At 38.7% G+C, this 20,846-nt stretch overlaps 1 long non-coding RNA gene across 1 annotated transcript in view; it reads left to right on the top strand.

Annotated features, from left to right (window-relative positions):
* The window catches only part of LOC124267125, a 36,867-nt gene extending 26,576 nt beyond the window's left edge, over window positions 1–10,291 (top strand). Inside the window, exon 3 of the long non-coding RNA XR_006895955.1 lies at window positions 10,218–10,291. This is a non-coding gene — a long non-coding RNA (uncharacterized LOC124267125). The remainder of the gene's footprint in view (window positions 1–10,217) is intronic.
* Window positions 10,292–20,846: the final 10,555 nt, after the last annotated feature.

Genomic DNA, 20,846 nt, shown 5'->3' with positions numbered 1-20,846 from the left:
TTTAAACAAGTAAGAGTGATTAACCACAGTTCCACCATCAGCCCTATTCAGTAGCAATGCCGAAATTGCTTCCGCACCAATTTGACACGTCTAAATCTTTCTTTGTTGACTGGAAGCAAGTCACCTGTTCCTTGAGTGAGTGAGTGAGTGAGTGAGGGTTTTTCGGCAGTGTTTCAGCCGTATAGCGACCTATTGTTTGAAAATCTCTGCCTGAGTGCCAACACGTGGTAACACTTATCAAATGAACGTGTGCAAACACATCCCTTCAAGGCACTGACTAACTTCAGTGAAAGGTATAAGAATTTAATTTTTGCTTTGTGCAAGTTCATTGGACCCTGAACCTTCAGGGAGTGAGGGACAGCCATTGTTGCTAGCTTCGAGGCTCAAACAATGTGCATCATGTTTACATAAATGCTTACCTTGGAAACTTTCTAAAGATTCAAAATTGAATTATTCATTGTGATTTTAAAACTAGAATGACACTTTGCTCGATACCAAGAAACTAGTAGCATCTTTGAGATTCAGCAACCCACAAACAACTAATGGAGCGCGAGATTCTCGGTTGATTTTCTGTCACTGGTGTTTATATATTTATATGTTCCTGATCAATGGATGCTCTATGGTCAAGGATGATAGCAATATTCCGGTTGATGCCAGTTTAGGATGACAGGCAAGTAGGCATGTATACATATGTAGTAGTTTCATGGTCGAAGTTGGTACAAGAATTTATCGGCATTTTGTGAACGAGTATCATTAACGGTTAAAACTGACGCAATTCCCGAGTCATTAAAGAGACATTGTTTGTCAAATATAACACGACACAGAAACAACTCGTTCATTCAGTGTTCAAAATGTTCCTCCAGAAATTCTTGTGCACCAAATGTTTTGGGTACTGTATGGATGGAATTTATATCTGAATTTTCCAACATTTTAGAATAGACAATATTGGGATATTGTGAAAAGGACACATTGAGGGTCACTTAATAAAGTGAACAAGAACATGAAGATTTCAGTTTCTTTATTGTCTGTACACTAAACTTTTAAAAAAATTTAAAGGTCCTTATTTATGATAGAAATTCTGTCACACCGCGGACATTGAAACAATGTAAGACGAGAATTTTCTTTTTTCATTTTAACTGAATGTAAAAATATTCGGTCTTTTTTGTCTTTGTTCTTATAGATATTTACGTTATGTGTTATCCACTCATTGGAGCCGAAACTGTCAGCTTTTTGTTAATTTAGATTGACAAAACGTACGTAGTGACAGAAGTCTAAAATATTTCCGGAAACCTGACACATGCGTTTTCTAACCAATCTGATTGTAGCACCAAACAAATTCATCTAACGGTTGCTGACAGCAGATTTGTAAATTGCAGTTGCACAGATTCCAGTCAAGTGATAAAACTGTGTTAGTTTTTCACAGCAAAGTGTTTCATCGGTACATTTGTTTTGGGATTGGCAACTTTAAGATGTCCGCCAGTCCATGAGTCTGTGTGGACATTATAGCACAGATCGAGTGTCCGATTCCAGCTTTGCCCAATGCCATTGCCATCTGAACATATATGCGTGTATAGCTAGGTCATTTAGCAGCAACATTGCATCATGCATACACCCACTGTTTTTAGCAAAATATATCAACACGATTTGATAAGGGTTTTGAAGCTCAGATGATTGCCAGTAATAACAAATGTCTTCATTTCTTTCATTATGAATCCAGCTTACACGACATCATACTTGTTGTTTGTGTGTTTCATCATAATGCTGAACATCTTACACCTGAATCAAAGTCTTACATCTGTCCAAAGTGGTGTAAGGCAAGAGTCCCTGAAATTGGAAGCATTCATTCGCTTCTGTGTGACTCATTACCAACATAAATCGTTGCCATGGCCAGAATTTGATTATCGCGAGACACACTGTAATACCTTATTTGAAAACAAACTTTACAAAGAGAAATGAAAATAGTTTCTCATTTCCAAAATATAGATACCGCATGTCAGCTGAAACCTGGAGGTCATCCTCAGTGTAAACTGCATCTGACAGGTAACACGTCTTGTGGGGGGTCTGATAAGACAAGGAATAGCAAGTCGTGTTGAAGTAATACTTGGAGATTGCATTCACTTCGCTGTAGAACTACGAAACCTTTTGGTCCGGAGGACAGGAAATAACCCTGTAGTGTCAACACATTTTGTAAACCTGTAAACATCGTTAATAATAATGTTAGTTTAGTGAATCAACAAATTTGTTACTCCATGTCATACAACACAGCATCTGACTGCCCTCTCTAAACTAAATGATGGTACTGATAATATATGTACTCTCCATGACCGTGAGTTAATATTTCATAAATGCTTTTAGAAAAGACATTTCTACTCTTGGGGACAGCGAGTCAATAATTCACAAGTGCTTTTACTGTTGCAGTTTCTACACTCGCAGACAGTGGATCCATATTTAACAAGTGCTGTTAAATGTCAGAGCCGCACGATCAGAAATCAATCATGCGCAAATCAGCAAGTGAGTCATTTAGTAAGGACTGGACAAAAATATTTCCTTTAAAATGTAAGCATAAATTGAACACCTATCTGTTTAAATCCTAATGATATATTAGTTGTAATTGATGTCATACATGCCCACTTTCTTCCAATAGGTATCCCAAAGTAAGAAAGAGATGAGCTTTTGTACGTCCTCGTCAATTATCAAATCAATAGATCGGGGACACCAGCTTATGTTTTTGGAATACTAGCTGTTTGTCAGGGACATGCAGCCTCGAATCTCTGAGAACAGACACTGATTAAGATGAGATGAGAATATTTGACATTAGAGAATAGACACAAGAAATAAGACACTTACTAATTGAACCACATATAAAACATATAGAAAAAGTGACATTATCACAGTGACGACAACGATGGTATTTAAAAGAATTAATATATTTATAACAATATGTGTATCACAGCTATAGTAAAATTAAAATAGATACAGGCAGGATATCTTCTGTATATCGAAAACTTTTCAAAACATTAAAACAGAAACTAGTGAGTGTGTCAGTGAGTTTAGGTTTTTCGCCGCTTTAGAAATGTCACGGCGCCCAGAAATGGGCTTCACACATTGTACCCATGTGGGGAATCGAACCCAGGTCTTCGGCTTTACGAGCGAACGCTTTAACCACTGGGCTACCCCAAAACCCGCAAAACAGAAACTAATTTGCATCACCACCACATTACATCAAAACCAGTGAATGTGTGAAGATCATTCTTTCATGCTGGATATATACTGAGTCAAAAAAGAAACTTCACAAATGTAATTTGAAAAATAATGAATTATTTTTCTCTGATGATACATCTATGTATCCGAAATGGGATCCCTATCCTTCGATTCTAGAAAAACGTTAGCAAAACCCACTCAAACCCATCCATTCGTCGTGCAAATGACGTTAGTGCCAAATCAGGTTTTGCACGTACAGTCGATCACTGATCTTCGCATCGAAGTTTTCTTCATATGCACGTGTTTGCATTGGCCTCAAGAATTGAAAAAACACTTTTAAACCACAGTTCTAACAGTACTTGAAATGCCACGATTGTCAAATGTGCAACGTGAACGTGCCGTTGGCATGTTGCAAGCGGGAAGATCAGTTATTGACGTCGCAAGAGCAATGGGATGCAGCCGTCGTCGTGTGTATGACTTGCGAGGTCGTCTACAACAAACTGGCACCACTTCTGATCGCCCAAGGTCGGGTCGTCCACGTGTGACGTCACGAGCAGAAGACCGTCAAATCGTCCTACGTCACCTACGTGACAGATTTCTGCCGGCTACACGAACCAGGGCTGAGATGTTTAGAGGTCGACTGTCCTCACAGTCCATTCGAAATCGGTTGCAGGCTGCCAATCTCCATTCTCGAAGTCCATATCGTGGGCCAATATTGACGCCGTTTCATCAACGTCAACGTCTGCTGTGGGCCCAACGTCACCTCCGATGGACCCAGAGAGACTGGAATCGAGTCGTCTTTAGCGATGAATCCAGGTTTACCCTCAGATTCGCGGACGGCAGGCATAGAGTCTGGAGACGACGTCGTGAACGGTATGCCCAATGTTGTGTACAGGAAGTCGACAGATTCGGGGGCGGAAGTTGCATGGTGTGGGGTGCTTTCTGGGGGAACAACCGTTCCCGACTTCTGGTCATCCGTGGAAACCTCACAGCTGCTGCTTACCGCGATCAGGTGCTCACCCCTGAACTCGTTCCTTTCATGGCGGCTCATGGCCCAGGTCTACAGTTCCAGCATGATAATGCTCGGCCTCATACCGCGATGTTGACACGAAATTTCCTTCAAAACGCTGGAATCAACGTCATGGACTGGCCATCGAGGTCCCCTGACCTTAATACAATAGAGCACGTTTGGGATGCACTTGGGAGAAGGCTTCGTGGTCTTAGGAACCAACCTCAGAATTTGCAGGAACTTGGCGCTGCCTTGCAAGAGCAATGGCGCAGAATCCCAAACCACGTGTTCACAAGCATCAGGCAGTCGATGAGGAGACGGTGTTTGGCAGTGGTGAATGCGCGGGGCGGCCATACACGATATTGAACTGAGAATTTTCGCATTTTTATTATTGTGACTTGACATTCTGTATACCCATGTTTTGGAACGGCGGTGTAGCCTAATGGAACTGATTATGGCACTGTCAGTGTATCGAGTACATCACACAGATCTCAGCAATGAAATAATAACAATTTAACTATCTTACCATCTCTTGTTCTTTTATAGTGCCCTGAAGAAAGAATGTGAAGTTTCTTTTTTGACTCAGTATATATAGAATAGAGCTGTTTTGGATTATCATTATCTCCGACTTTACAGCTGTTCTATTCTATTTTGCTATTACATTTGTTCTGCCTCTGAATTTGTACCTCTTGGAAGATTCACATTGACTAGGAATGGGTGTTTATAAACAACAAGCAAGCAAGCGTAAAAGGAACGTGTAAAATTTGTCAGTGTGTAATGTTTTATTACTGTCTATTTCTAATGCCCAAGATGTGAAATATGGCATACGCGTGTGACATAGAACAGTATTGTCTCTGTCACACGGGTGCGACACAGGAATGAGTTCCCTCTCAGGGACACATGTGACATGGAGCTGTTTACATTCTTGGATTTTCAAGAGGCCAACACTTTTTCTTGAAAAAGTAGCAGACTCTTCGTTTCAAATTTGTTGCTTGTGTCACTCAATAGCTGCTGTTAGGTGACTAGCATCTAACAAATTGTGACCGGTATCCAATATGGAGTAGATGTCTTGTGTAATGGATTGGGATAAGGGGCCTGTAAGTCCAGCGGATCCATATTGTTTTGGCAAATGGAAGAAATTTGATCATATCTGTTGGGGGGATAGGCGATGAGATCAATTTAGTTCCACCGGTTGGTATGCTGAAATGTCGGAATCAAATTCGAAATTTGTACATCGTCAAGGTGTGGTGGATGGACTTTGACGTTGACGTACTCGTCTGCCAATGGCGTCCTAAATGTGTTCGGCGTGGGGAAGGTCAGTGGATGAATGCTGGCAATCGGTGTTTGAGGAGTGTTTGTTGAAATAAGGCTGTGATTACAGATTGAGTTTGGGAAACAATATCCATACGTGTATTTTTAATAGATTGCCGAGGCATTAGGCAAACAATCTGGAAACTTATGCCATGTATGTGTAAACGTGATGTTTATTTTAGTAAAGTGTTTTTATTAGGTTTCTTAGTTATGTAATTGATAAACAAGTCTTGTGTTTAAATAATCAATTTGTTTTTAAATATCATATTCGTTTTGTTAGATATAGGAAGAAATGTTTTTATTTATAAAAGCGCCATAACCCGTTGAACATCCATAAGATATCTCCGCTAAAACCGCTTTGTACAATTCCGTCTATATTATGAGCGGTGTCCGCCCGGGAAAGCCATATCTGAAAAATACCAGTTGCCGCTAAAGCCACATTTCAAGTACAAACCTCGGTGCCGCGAAAGCCACAATGAGTAAGGGAATCAATACCGTTTTTTCAAAAAAGCGGCACCTTTTTGATCACAATGGATTAAAATTGTTTTAGTGAGTTGTCCTTTGTTTGTTTAGTTGACAGTTTTTAGTAAACATTAATCTTTTTTGGTTTAATTTGTTCTTGAATCTTTCATTCTCTGCTTTTATTGTAGATTGTATTATCTTATTACTATGTATAGAAGTGATGCGAGCTAATGGGTTATTCTATGGAAAAGGGCAATTTCAGCTTTTGCTCTTAAGAAAATTGTATTTGTATTTATGGTATTTATGTCTTCATGTAAATGACTTTGGTTTGTATGATTTGAATATTGCATCAGGAGAGAAGTGTGGACAAGAATTTTACATAACATTTATTGTGACGTTTCAACTTCAAATCAAAATGTCATTACCGCAACAGCGGCAAAAATACAGATTTTGGAAAATATATTTTGCTTAAAAACAGCCATGAAATGGAAAGAGTTTAATGTTTTTTCCAGACACGTGGTATCGCTTCTTTTGGGTATCTGTATATGTAAATTTTCAAATAATACCTGTTCCCCTTCAACGGCTGATTGGAAAGAACATTTAATGAGAGAATTTGAAGGTCTTAACTAATAAAAGTTTGGTTAAAATCATCACCTTTCTGAAAGTCATTGAACAATGATATACATAAGTCAAAATCCAAGTGCCAAATGCAGATTAATGGGAAACTGAACAAGCGAAAGATACCATACGCCCTTCATACATGTTTACAAATTCTGCAATGCAGTATCAAATCTTCTCCGTCAAATAATTCCAAGTATCCACACTTTAACTGGACGCGATAGCACTTGAACCGTCTTTGTGGTTGGAAAGAAGACAAGTATCCCACCGATAACTGTCAAACATATCAGTTCAGTTGTCTTCAATGGCAGGATCCTATTCAGAAGAAGCATTGTCAGCAGCTATAGTTGTATACCAAGTATATGATCCCAAGGGAAGACTTCAAGGGCAAAGATATACGTGTTTCATACATTGTCTATGCCTTGCACACTGCCTCCATAGTTTCACACAACATGAAAAAGTGCATGTTGGCAAATCAGAGTTTCCCATATTGGAAATCCAGTACCTGGATCTCCTGTGGGTGGCATGAAGATGTTGAAAATCTTGTAATCTTGTGTAACCTTGTGTAATCTAGTGTACTTTTTGCAGAGATGACATCAGAGCTACTGCAAGGTTTTCTTTGCTCCCGAGAGCCTAACATGCACAGATGATTCTGACTGCAGCGGTCGTCTTCAAATGCTACCATGTTCAGAAATGTGCACTGTTCAGGGACATGGATATGTGTTTTAATCAGTTGGCCATTCACAGTAAACAGACACGAGTGACCATTTCATAGGCAGACATTGAGAATTCAGTATGAAAACAATCTTGTGAAACTTGTATACCATTGTATACCATAAGGAACGTCATCCAAATTGAAATAATCGTGGCGAGTTTTGATACAGAAAGAAACTCGTGACTTTGCTAAATGACAGGAATGTGGCTATCCCTTTGGGATTCCGTTAGAATATGTCCCCAGCACAAGATACCGATACTCTGTTTTCTGCTACTTTAGGATGGCAGGCAAGTATGAACCTGTACAGGGAACGTTCGTACCAGAATACGGAATATTCTGAACGTGTATTGTCACCAACGATAACTGACGCAACTTCAGGTCATTATAGAAGCATTATTTAACAAATATACCACGTATAATGTCGGAGAAACCACTGGAATCCGTTGATTCCGGAACATAATGTTTTGATAATGTGAAAAGCATATATCAAGAGCCACTTACTAACGTGAAACAAGAACATTACGATTTCTTTATCTTTATTTTCTCTACACTGAAATTGGTAAAACATTGAAAAGCCACTACGCATTGATGTAAGTATTGTAACACCGCAGAATTTTAAAAGATCAAAACAGGTAAAATGATACAATAGAAACTTACATAACTAAAACATGCATAACTTATCATCACTAATTAATAAACAGCTACGCTCCATTTAAACTGAAAGAACCACTCAGCTGACGTTTATGTTAAAAGTAGTATAACAAAATTTCAGACCTTTAAAAATGAAAACAAGTTCGCATTATACACAGCTGTTGATGGGATCGGAGAACATCAATATCAATAGTAATATCAACAGTCAATAAAAAACCTTAAAAAGCTTCTTTCAGTTTTTAACAATATATAACACAAACACGTGATACTTCTTTTCACCTTCAGTGTATATACAATCAGCATCGAGTTGGTTCCACTGGTAGCTGACACACATAACTTATAGCCCAGGCACAGGTACTATCGTGCCATTTGTTCACAGCATGCTCAGCATCGTTGTAGATGAGGAGGCAGCGATGGTCCACGCCTGTATTTGGTTCACCTAATTCAGTATCCCACCAAAACGTTCGAATTGAAAAGTTGTCTGCCCACATCCACGTTCCTCCTCTTGTATATCAGTGCCGCCAATCCAGAAAGGCGTACCTAGAATTAAATAGTAGCAGACAACACTTCAGAGTTAAAAGTCAATACATTTTGAAAAAACATACGACTGAACCCACAAGACTGAAGTCCTTCAACGAGCCATAGCACACAAACACATGGTATTTGGTCAGATGGACTGATTCAGTGTGGGTAGAATTCATTCTATAGGGTTGGAATGTGGTCATTATTAAGTTGTTTACAATATACCACTCTTTTATGAATGACCAGAAAGTAGAAAACCATTTTTTGAAGTCGCGTGTGCACTGTCAAACGGTTTATTTCACGATTTGAAGATCATTAACCTTTGACAGTACACCAAAATACTCTGGTTTAATGATGTAAATGCAAGCTTTGGGACACTTATAAACCATATACAGGGATATCTTTAATATTCAGAAGTACAGTCGTTCTATGTGAACTGTCACTGTTGTGAGACAGCTATGACCTCACTCTGGGGATCAATGGCCTCAAGGTGGAAAGCCAGCACGTCGTTACACCGTGTAAGACAATCTTTTCCATTTTACCTGAATGTTCTTTGTTCTTATAATATTTAAGCCATGTATTATAGATTCATCGTAACCGAAACTGACCGATTGACAAAAAAAGTTGGTAACTGATCACATGCGTTTGTCAACTAATCAGATTGTAGCACACATCTCCTAGTCGTCACTTAGACCAATGCTCATACTGTTGATCGCTGGATTGTCTTGTCCAGACTCAATTACTTACGGACAGCCTCCATAATTATGGCATGCATATTGATGAGTGTAGCGTTAAACAACAAACAGACTGACAACTGACTTGTAAATGGAACTTGCGTTATGGTTCACAGCTTTTGAGCTTGCTCTTTCTAGGAAGGTTTCAAAGAGTAGTGTACAACTCTTGCTCAGAAAGTGTTTATCAAGGTTTCAACATTAAATGACTCTAGTGGACGTACTACTGCAAAGATAAATATGTACTTACCGAGTTTTTCAACAAAGTGGTTCATTAGTAGATTTGTGTCGAGGTTGTCAACTTTAAGAAGATGTCCGCCATCTTGAATACATGCGTTTTCTGCATCCGTCCATGATTTGGGTGAGTCTGTGTGGACCTTATAGCACAGATCGAGTGTCCGATTCCAGCTGTACCCATTGCCGCAGCCATCTGAATGTATATATGTCATAGACAATGTGTACAATGACTGAAATAACCGGTCAGTGTGTACATTGCCTGATTCACTCAGTCATTGTGTACACTGTCTGAAATTTGCAAGCATTGTCTACATTGCCTGATTAATTAACCCAATCATTGTACAGATTGACTGATTGTTGAACAGGGATTATTGAGAAGACAAGACATCCACAGACAACCATAGACCACCACGGACACATCAGAACATCGTGTGTTTTTAATACTGTTTGAAATAAAGTCATTTGTGCTTTGATTAATGAATTTGTTAGGTATTCGGCACTTATTCATTCAAACAGAACGATACCGATGCTAATCTCGTGTTCTCATTAATCCCTGTTTTGTAGACATTGACTAACATATACATAAATAGCTAGGTCACATGTCAACAATTATGCATCCTAGAATACTCACAACTGTGGGGAAAGAGAGAACACCACACCCGTGTCTGTTGTTAGCAAATATATCTGTACGATCAGATATGGGTTTAATGATCAAATGCCAGTAATAACCAATATCTCCATTTGGTTTTTATGTTTCCAGGTCTCTCAGCACCATGCTCGTGTTTGTGGGTTCCAGCAAAGTGATGAACATGTCACCCTCTCAACCTTAATCAAGTCGGGATATATTCCCTCACAAAGCAGACACGCTGTGGTGTATATGGAATACTATTAAACCAGTGTAACTCATTCAATGAAAACGTAGACTCTCACAATTGTTACAGAACCATTCAGTCGCCTATGTTTGGCATCGTAACTAACGACATGAATCGTTTGCCAGTAATATTTTATAAGACCTTATTAGATACTGCATGTCAGCTGAAACCTGGAGGTCATCCTCACTGTAAACTGCATCTGACAGGTAATACGTCTTGGAGGAGGTCTGAGAGAAACACAGAGTAACAAGTGGTGTTAAAGTAGCGCTTGGTGATGCATACATTTCATGATTTAACCACTAAACCGTGTGTTCCGGAGGAGTTAAAATAACCCTGCAGTGCTAAGACAATCTGTAAACCTGTAAACATCGTTAATGGATGCCAATTGTCCATTTCATACAACACAGACTTTGACTGTCCCGAAGAAGGCCACTCTCTAAATGAGCGAAACGGTCAAGACACTGAAAGGGAATGTACATTCGTTGATCGTGCATTAATATTTCATACGTGCTTTCATACTCCCGTACAATCATGAATCAGTTATAAAGCCATTAAAGAAACACTTAACAGAAATAATTATTAAAATGACCTGTAGAATTTGCATGTCATGGGTATTTTCAAATCAAATCCAGTTATTACATGTAAGATAGATATACCTTGGGGCTTGCATACCAACTTTCTTTCCAACATGTATCCTAACAGTGAGTCATGAGGGATTTTTTAGGTCTTCGACAATAGTAGGGGAATTCAGCTTACGTTTCTGAAATAATGTCTGTTTGTCAGCAAACTGCAGCCTCAATCTTTCACAACAAACACAACACAGACCAGCAACTGCATGTCACAACTATCTTGTTTCTAGAGGCAGACTTTCTTTAGATCTTTTTTGAGTAAAATTCTTTTATTTGTAATTGATATACAATGGGTGTCTCAAAGTTCAAGCGAAAATATCTCATATTCCTCGAAGTTTTGCGTTTCTAAATCACTGAATTTGATGTTTCCAAGTACCATTCTCTATGGCGAGAAAAGGAATATGAAAATATTACAACATGTGTAAGAATGGTGTGTCTGTTGCTTGACAATTCTTCAGAAGAATGAGAATGAACAAATACCAACCATGACTTGCAGTTACATACTGTTACATCATTTCAACGTTGTCTCGCGGCTGATAACTGTCGAAGCATTACCACCATTGCCACAGTAAGTCTGACGTCATATCTGCATGACTCACACTTATTCTACTTTTATGAAAAGTGGTGTTACAAGTTTTCAACGTTTTCATATTCATAAAACACGAACTGGTTTACACGTCACCGTAGTTACAGTGATATATAAGGTCATGTGATCCCATCCATGTTACATGGTGAGTGAGTGAGTGAGAATGGTCTTAGGCCGCTTTTAACAATATTCCAGCAATACCGAGGCGATGCCACCAGACATGGGCTTCACACATTGTAGATGAATCGAACAGGCTCTTTGGCGTGCTGAGCGAACGCTTTAAGCACTTGACTAGACCACAAACCCTCGGTGTTATATGAAAGTGTAAGTAATGTAAATCATAGATGTAATTCTAGATAAATGATCTTAGAGTTTGCGGTGTTATATGGTTTTGTGTGTGTGTGTGTGTGTGTGTGGCGGGGAGAATGGTTTTACTGTAGCAATATTCCAGTAATACCACGGCGGGGACACCAGAAATTGGCTTTAAAGGGGATCAAACCCGGGTCTTTGGAGTGACGAGTGAACGCTTTAACCACTAGACTATGCCACCTACCAACGGTGTTACATGGAACTGTCGGTTTGTAAATCATAGATGTAATTCTATTCACTGACTCAGTGGTAGTGCAAGTTGCTATTCCTTGACGTTTTGGGTCACGAATGATCTGGAACCTTCAAGAATAGCATAGATAAGACAAGCATATATAGAGAAACATTTCTGGACGCTTGTTGTGGGAGCAAGGGCATACATCTTTCATCTATCATTAAGAAATGCTCATATGCCCCACAGTATGTTCTGATGAGTGCCTGGCTCGGCCACACTTCAGGCTGCAAAGCCTCCGATCGCCGAAGTGTATGGAGACCTGTATAAGTACAAAGGTTCATCATGAAATATTGAACACCCTCATTTGAGACAGTTTGTTGTCAAGAAAACGAACAATTGAAAGCACTCAAAGATGTTCCTAAACGGCAAAAGGCACCGAGGCATGACTCAACTGACATTTGTACATATTGTTTGAGGTTCGCTCTAGAAACCAAACGTGCGTACGAACAACGCACATTTCTATCATGGAAACTACGGAAATTGTGATGAAGCACTGACCTAGACTCGCCGCCAGTATCTCAGAGTCTGCCTGTACGATGTTGTTCCATCGCACGCGTTGCTTACTACAATGAAAGAGAAACGCCAGTATACTGTGCATTTGTCGATAATGAAAAAGCATTCGACCGGGTTTGGCTTAATGGTCTTTTTTCCTAAAACTGCACAACTTTGGAATTAAAGGTAAAATGTGGAGACTTTTATACATACTTTCTTCATCAATGAAATCACGTATTAGCATTGGCGGACATATTTCGGATACCTTTGAAATACGTCAGGGTGTTGGGCAAGGACGGGTCCTATCGGCTTGGTTGTTTACACTGTACATTAACGATCTGTTAAATGCTGCTGATAATTCAGGAAGAGGCTTAAACCTGCCCTGGGCCACTACCCCTGGTATCCTACTTGCAGATGATACAACCCTATTAAGTTGTACACCCGATGGTCTTCAATGTTTATTGAATGTTATATCTGATTATGCAAAACATGGCACCTTAGGTTTAATGCTAGTAAAAGTGCCTTCCTTCTGTTTGGTGATTATCATAAACACGAATGCCCAGAGCTATTTTGGGTGATCATGTTATTAACCGCAAAACCGATGTCGTATATGCGGGCCTGTACATAAACACCGCTAAATCTACCCTTAATCGTACTGTTTTAATATGTGAAAAGCTTAGAAAGCTAGTCAATGTTAACCACAGTCATGGATTGTATTTTGGTGGTCTTCACCCTATGCATGCTGTACGCATATGGGAACGTATTGTACTACCCTGTGGTCTATTTGCCTGTAATATGTGGTGTAACATATCAACTAAAGAATACGATATGCTTGAATGTGTGCAAAAGTACTTCTGTAAAAAAAGTACAAGGGTTCTCTAAACGCACGTGCTCGGTCATTGCCAGAGACTGTCTTGGACTTGTATCACTACGTGCGTATATTGATCAGAGAGCATTATTGTTCCTGGGAAGACTGCTTAACACTGATATTAGTTTCATTTTCAAACGAATTCTTCACTATAGATTAGCTCAACATGATTGTAAGGATAGTATGCAAAAAAATGCTGAAGTGTAAATCCTCTCCTTTACACCATATGTTATATCTTACCTGTAAATATGATCTTACTGAATATGTTGACATTTATCGTAACTCATCTGTATTTGTTACCAAAAATCAATGGTCAAATCTTGTAAGAGATAAAGTCTCAAAATTTGAAGCAAATGTCGTTACCTCTGAGCTTAACTACAGAGTCAATCTCCACAGATACGCTCTCCTACGCAATCCAGCTGCTAGTAACAAACTTTGGTTAATAGCTCTTAATGATTCAGATTATTTCTATGACATATCCTACCTTATCCGTGTCGGCACTTTCGCTATACAATCTAAAGAATGCTTATGTGGCACATATGCCTATGACGTTGTAAAACATGTATTTCTCTTTTGTCCACAAACGGAATGTAACAGAGAGCGACTACTTAGCTCCCTCATTGATCTATTGGATGTTACAACCTTTGTAAGTGTTTGGAATGATGATGATGATGCACTGATTAGTTTTCTACTTGGAGGAGTGCCAAATGACAACATTAGAGATCTTGATACTGATCTATGGATTCAATGTATGAAAATCACGAGTAAAGCTGTTCATGAATGGAAACGGTTTTTCATCACATGTTACTAGATTTACATCCCCCCCATATATACATATCTTTAAATGTTTTTGTATTGTATAACTTTCATACACTTGTACCTTGTAAAATGTAATATCTGCTAAATCATGCATATGTATCTTCAATTTTGGAGGAAATAAAGACGATCTATCTATGCCCCACAGTATGTTCTGATGAGTGCCTGGCTCAACTTCAGGCTGCAAAGCCTCCGATCGCCGAAGTTTATGGAGACCTGTATAAGTACAAAGGGTTCATCATGAAATATTGAACACCCTCATTTGAGACAGTTTGTTGTCAAGAAAACGAACAATTGAAAGCACACAAAGATGTTCCTAAACGGCAAAGGCACCGAGGCATGACTCAACTGACATTTGTACATATTGTTTGAGGTTCGCTCTAGAAACCAAACGTGCGTACGAACAACGCACATTTCTATCATGGAAACTACGGAAATTGTGATGAAGCACTGACACAGATTCGCCGCCAGTTTCTCATTTTCTGCCTGTACGATGTTGTTCCATCGCACGCGTTGTCATCAATGCAAACGTCACCATACAGGGACAAATACAGGTCTTTTGGATCTGATTCCAACCCCAAGCAGACTAATCCTGGTTGTTTAGTACGATATCCTCCTCAAACTAGTTGATACTTTTGTCTGCCAGTTCTCGGACGTAAGTAAGCCTTTCTACCGATCCCATTTACTCCTCTGTATGTTGACGTGCATCTGCAGACTGAGACCCCCTAGCTTCAAGACGTCCTGTGGCGATGTAGTCAGTAACATTTCCAATAAGGTGACAGACGTATGACAAAATGTCGACTGACGTTTGACCGTTTATAGTCATTGTGACTGAACATGATGGTCGCCGCTAGCACGTGTATTCTGCATCTTTGGGCAAAACACAATTAGCCTGTTGCTGACATCGTTCAAAACTATTACATTTCTATTGAATTTTTCATAAATCTATATTGAAAAATGTATAAGCCGAAGAATCTCTGCACTTGTACACAGGTAAGGTAATTCAGAATCAACATATAGTTTTATTAGTTCCAACAAAATCAGTAAATTATCTCTCGTGCCACTGTTTTTTCTGGTCCATCGATTGTCTTTTTTTAACAGACTGCCAATGCATGGTTTTGCATTGACGATTTCTATTTTAGAAACGCCCATTCCTGTCCTTAATAATCTGCCAACAAGCATTAACCAGTATACAAGCAAGCACTCTCTCTATTTTCACTTGTATTTGTGAAAACTAGAATTTTTATTCCTCGCTTCGTATAAATTCTTGGTGACTCGCCTAACAAATGATTGGCAGCTGCAGATTTGTAACTGACCACATGTTTATGTTAATCACACCTGTGTGACAAGAGGGAAAAAATCAGCTTTCCATTGACGTCGCATCAGTGACCGAAATTATATGTGATAAATTCCCTGTTTTGACTTTACCATGTGTTTCCTTGGGGTTTTCTCTGGTAAATAGCTTATGTACCTTTGCCTGTTTGTGACGGGTGACGGGGATCCGCGGTGTCCAGGATACGCCCAACCTTCCCCGAGCACCTGATATCATCACGATAGGGCCTGTCAGTCCAGACAGACCGCCGGCAAATATTACTCGGTGTGGAGTTTAAGAGCAAAGAAACAAACAATAGAATTGTCACTACCTTTACTGCTCCAACAAAATTGGGGATAATAGGAATCACAAAGGCACATATTCGGACCCATATGGTATTGGCAAATGGATGTTGACGACCTCAGAGAAGTCGGGATCAAATCGAAATGTGTAGTTTGCAAACATCGTCAAGATCAACCTATTTCTTTGAATGTGGTGGTTGGATTTTGACGTTGATTTACACGTACACATCTACCAATGGCGTCCCAAATGTGCCCGATGTAGGGATGGCCAATGATTGAATGCTGGTATGTATCTTTTGTTATTTGAGAAGTGTTTTGGGAATTAGGCCCACACTGTGCTGTGATTACAGATTGAGTTTGGGCAACAATATCTTTACGATGAAATGATGTGTGATGCTATTCCCTGTTTTGACTTGCACAGTATGTTCCCATGTGTTTTTTTCTCAGGGAAACAGTAAACTTATCAATAGTAAACAATACTCTAACGTGTATATTCAATAGATTGGCGAGGCATTACCAAACAATTTGGAAACCTATCCCATGTATGTGTAAACGTGATAGCTATTTTAATAATATTTATCGGGATTTTAAGTCATGTGTATAAAACATAAACGAATTCTGTATTATTTCACATCTTATTTGTGTATACTAATTATGTAACACAAACTTGCAGCATTGAAATTGAATAAGTAATCATAATTTTTTTCAAATATATTTGTTTTGTTAGATGTAGGAAGAACATTTTTTTTATTGAATAATACGACATAACCCGTTAAACATTCATAAGACAGTGAGACTTTGTACAATTCCGACTATATTATGAGCATGTGTTTATTTGTATACACTCGGCAATATTGCTACTGTATGACCGAGTCATGCATTTTCTAATTATTTGGGTTTTGAGCAATGTAGAAAGCATTTACATATATGTTTTGTAATTAACATCATTCGTTTCTATACCCAAAGCGAGCATTTTGCAGGTGCAATGTTTGACACATGACATTTCAGATCAGTATTGACTGTTCTGAAGGAAAATTCTGTCTTCCTATGACAGAGGATGAATTAAGTTCTGATGTGACTTATCTTCCTTCACAGGAGAGTTTCTTTTTGTTTTGTTTGTTTGTTTTTGTTCTGTTTTGTTTTTTAAAAATAAAAATCATTGACAGACAGCAGCAGCATCACCGACGCTGTTAATGATCATTAGAAGAGAAGTAGGCAGGGTTTAGCGTCAATTTGATGCCCACATCTTGTGTATGGTCAAACTACATATCTTTGGAAAGCTTATTGCATTTAAATTATGATGTCCCCTGATGTGATGACCAAAACTGGTCCCATCTGGGGGGAATCGAGGTCCTGTGACACTACTCACCCTATATAATTCCGCCATATAGCTGGAATATTGCTGAGTGCGACGTAAAACTAAACTCACTCACTCACTCCCTATATATTTTCGACTCAAATCAGAAATATAGGTAGTAAATTGATTGGGTTATATTTATCTGCCATGCTACTAAAGCAAACAAGTATACTTCAGGTACTCTTTAACGCACTTTTCACGAGAAAATACCTACATTCAAAGTCATTGATATTTGTCAGATATTATTTTGTTTGGGTGAAAACGGTATTTTTTACTTATTTCCTTTCCGATTGGAATCTTTTTTATAGTATCTAACATCACTTTCAATATTATTGATAAAAATATTTCAAATATTGTTTTGTGAAGTGAGATGTATTCACACATTTCACAACGAAAAGAAAAATAACAATAGAAAAATACTCTCCATGACAAGTTGAGGTCGAATTTTGAGAATCAAACCTAAGTGAACTTACTATGTATGTCAACATTGGTATTTCATGTGTAGTTTGATTTTATACACATTTTTTTTAGCCATCAAAGTTATGAAAACCTTGATACATAGTTTTAGACATTTATACATCTTCATTTTCAAATATTACCCGTTCCCCTTCAATAGCTAATTGAAAAGAAGAACATTAAAAGTGGGTATTTGAATATTTTCACGGTTAAAAGTTTGATTATAATCATCACTTTTCTTAAACTCATTGAAAAATTATATTCATACGTCCAAATCTAAGTGTCAAATGAGATTAATGGCCAAGTGAACTAGCGAGAGGCACTGTACACGCTTCGTACCTGTAACAGTTCTAACAGTCATATCATGAAAAAGGAAATGCCATACGCGTGAAGTTGTGTTTGTTGCTGGAGCAAGTAAAACCCTTCATCTATGTGAGTGAGCTGTTTAATATCAAATACCTAAATATGTCTTAGCTGTAGCTATTTTATCTCAAATGGAATAGGTTTAAAAGAAACTGAAGACTTTTACTTTATTATAAAACCTGAACACACAAGCACAATATGCGGGCACACACACCTTGGTCAGCTACCGAGTCAAAATCGACAATACAGTTCCGTCACGATTCTTAGCGCATGGTTGGTCACCTTATGAATGCTGGAAAGTTTCTTCGTTACACACAAGGCAGTACTGCATTATTTAGACCTCTTGCCAATGCCATTTAAACCTCTACCTTCAATAAATAACTTATGGTAACCCTGAATCTGACATTAGTCAGGAGACCGATTTGTAAACACGTGCTAATGGACTTTCATATTCTGGATGCCGTTGTACAAAGAGATCTTAGCGCTAAGGTGACCATACCTCAACACAGATTTATACGACTGGCTTTGCGCTAATAATTAGCGTTCATAATTTATGGCTAGGGGATACTTGGAGCTCACAGCTGTGTGGCAAGACAGAAGTAGCCAAGTATGATTAAAAGTCACTAACATCACATCAACTTTTACCGAGTGAAATATCCACTATATCCGGCTCAGAAACGTTCATGTTTTAAAAATGAAACGATACACAAATCAGACTTTGTCGAATATGACGCGGTTGATGACATATCACAGATAAATAAATTAAACAAATTAACACAACGCAGTAGTCATAAGACAATTACAGTCTGTGTGACTGATTATTGTTCTAAATCATTGTCTATCTTTTGTTTTGGTCGGTTAGATATTTAGAGACTTTCCGCGGTCCTTGGGGAGTGCTGCTACACAAGCTTGGCACATTCCAGAATTTTCTTTTATTTAGTTTTCAGATTTAATCAAAATAACTTTCAAAGTTCACTCTGAAATCTAATTTTACTGTTTGATAAAAAATATATGTTTTAGCTTGAGAAGGCTGCGTTCTCTATTTATTGTTCGTTAAATGTCCATTGTTCCGATATAGCTTGCAGTGAGATGAGCTCATATCTATGTGTAGTGGTAGCAACAAGAAACAAACATAAGGCTTAAGAACTGTGATGGGAAAGCCACGAGATCCATACCCATAATTACAGTCATCCATCGCCATAACGCGGGTCTTGGGGTCCGTGGATGACACACACCCCGACCCCACCCCACCCTTAAATGACAATAGATATGTGTATAGGAAACTTGCAATCAAACATCACTAGACATGATTATTCAATTGTCATTCCTGTTATGCTACTGTTATTTAACTGAGCCGGAAATAGCAATCAGCTTTGTACAAATGTTTTGCTTCAATCTACTGGTGATTCAGTTAAAACGATTCGAAAATAAACCATAAACGAATTTCTATCCCATTACCAGAATAATTTACATCTCATGCAGTTATTTTAACAGAGATAATATATATTGATATAAGTATAATGAACGTTTTTGACGAATATATTTAGTATCATAATTATCATATGCTCAGCACTTAGGGTTACGTGGCTGGATACATTTTACGTATGAGACAGTTTTCATATCAAAATCATTTTTTTGTTCGTGGTTATTGCAACTTTTTCAGTTCCCGGTTAAATTTGGTGGCCATCTTGAATTTTGAGCTAAAATTAGCTTCGCATTAATATTCAGATTGCAACCAAACATTTATGTAAACTCCTTCAAGTAATGAACACAAAAGAATAGATGATTTGCTTTCATCAAAGAACTTTCAAGGAATCCCATAAACTACTTGACTATTTGACAAGTCACCGTTGACATCCCGCGGTACAAAATGTTCGCAATTATTTGTGAAATATGACTTCAATGAGTCAATAACGGGGGTTAAAGGGTCCATGAATGACGAAGCGGTAATCAGTTCATGATTGCTGAGAATAATGTGAAATTGGTGCTATTGCGGTAGGTGCGAAATGTGGACCCTCGGGAACCTGGTAAGCGGAAGAGGTACGCATATATACTGAAAGCCATTAAAAATGCAATTTGACATTCATACTTTCCTTACTCACACTAATTTCAACATATATAAACCTAACTGGCAGATATGTTTTAAGTGAACATCTGTGAATAATTTCATCTGAAAATGTCCAGTCAACAACAACATCAGTGACGCAACAACGACGTCACACAAAGGAGGGGTCACTCGCAGTCAATATCGTGTGTGTCCACCGTGCGCTGCAAGACATGCTCGCAGTCTTTCGGGCATTGAAAGACACACATTTCTCAGGAACAGCTGTTGGATGGTCTGAAGCCTCTGGTGGTCTGTGGTCTGATCATGACACCACCCCCTCCAAAACGATCATGTTCAAGGACACAGTTTGGCGCAAGTATTTCTCCTTTACGTCGATAAATCTGTTGACGTCAATCTGCAAAGGATAAGTTAAACCTGGATTCATTTGAAAAAAATGACATCTGGCCATGTCCTGTTGCCAAGATTGGCCCCATTTGCTGCCCATCGCTGTCTGGCAAGTCTGTGGCGATGCAATAAGGTTGGACCACGGTACGGGTGACGACACCGGATGTTGAAGGCAGCAAGGCGTCCTTGCACCTTTTGGGCGCTGAAATGACGTTGACTTGTCCCAATTGTCCTCCTTGCCTAATCATCAGCTGTTTGGAACCGATTTCGCAAGTGTGAAACTCGG

Source organism: Haliotis rubra, unplaced genomic scaffold (genome assembly GCF_003918875.1).
Source record: "Haliotis rubra isolate DU_JTF1 unplaced genomic scaffold, ASM391887v1 Scf13, whole genome shotgun sequence".
NCBI lineage: Eukaryota > Metazoa > Mollusca > Gastropoda > Lepetellida > Haliotidae > Haliotis > Haliotis rubra.
This window is presented reverse-complemented; position numbering and strand designations above follow the sequence as displayed.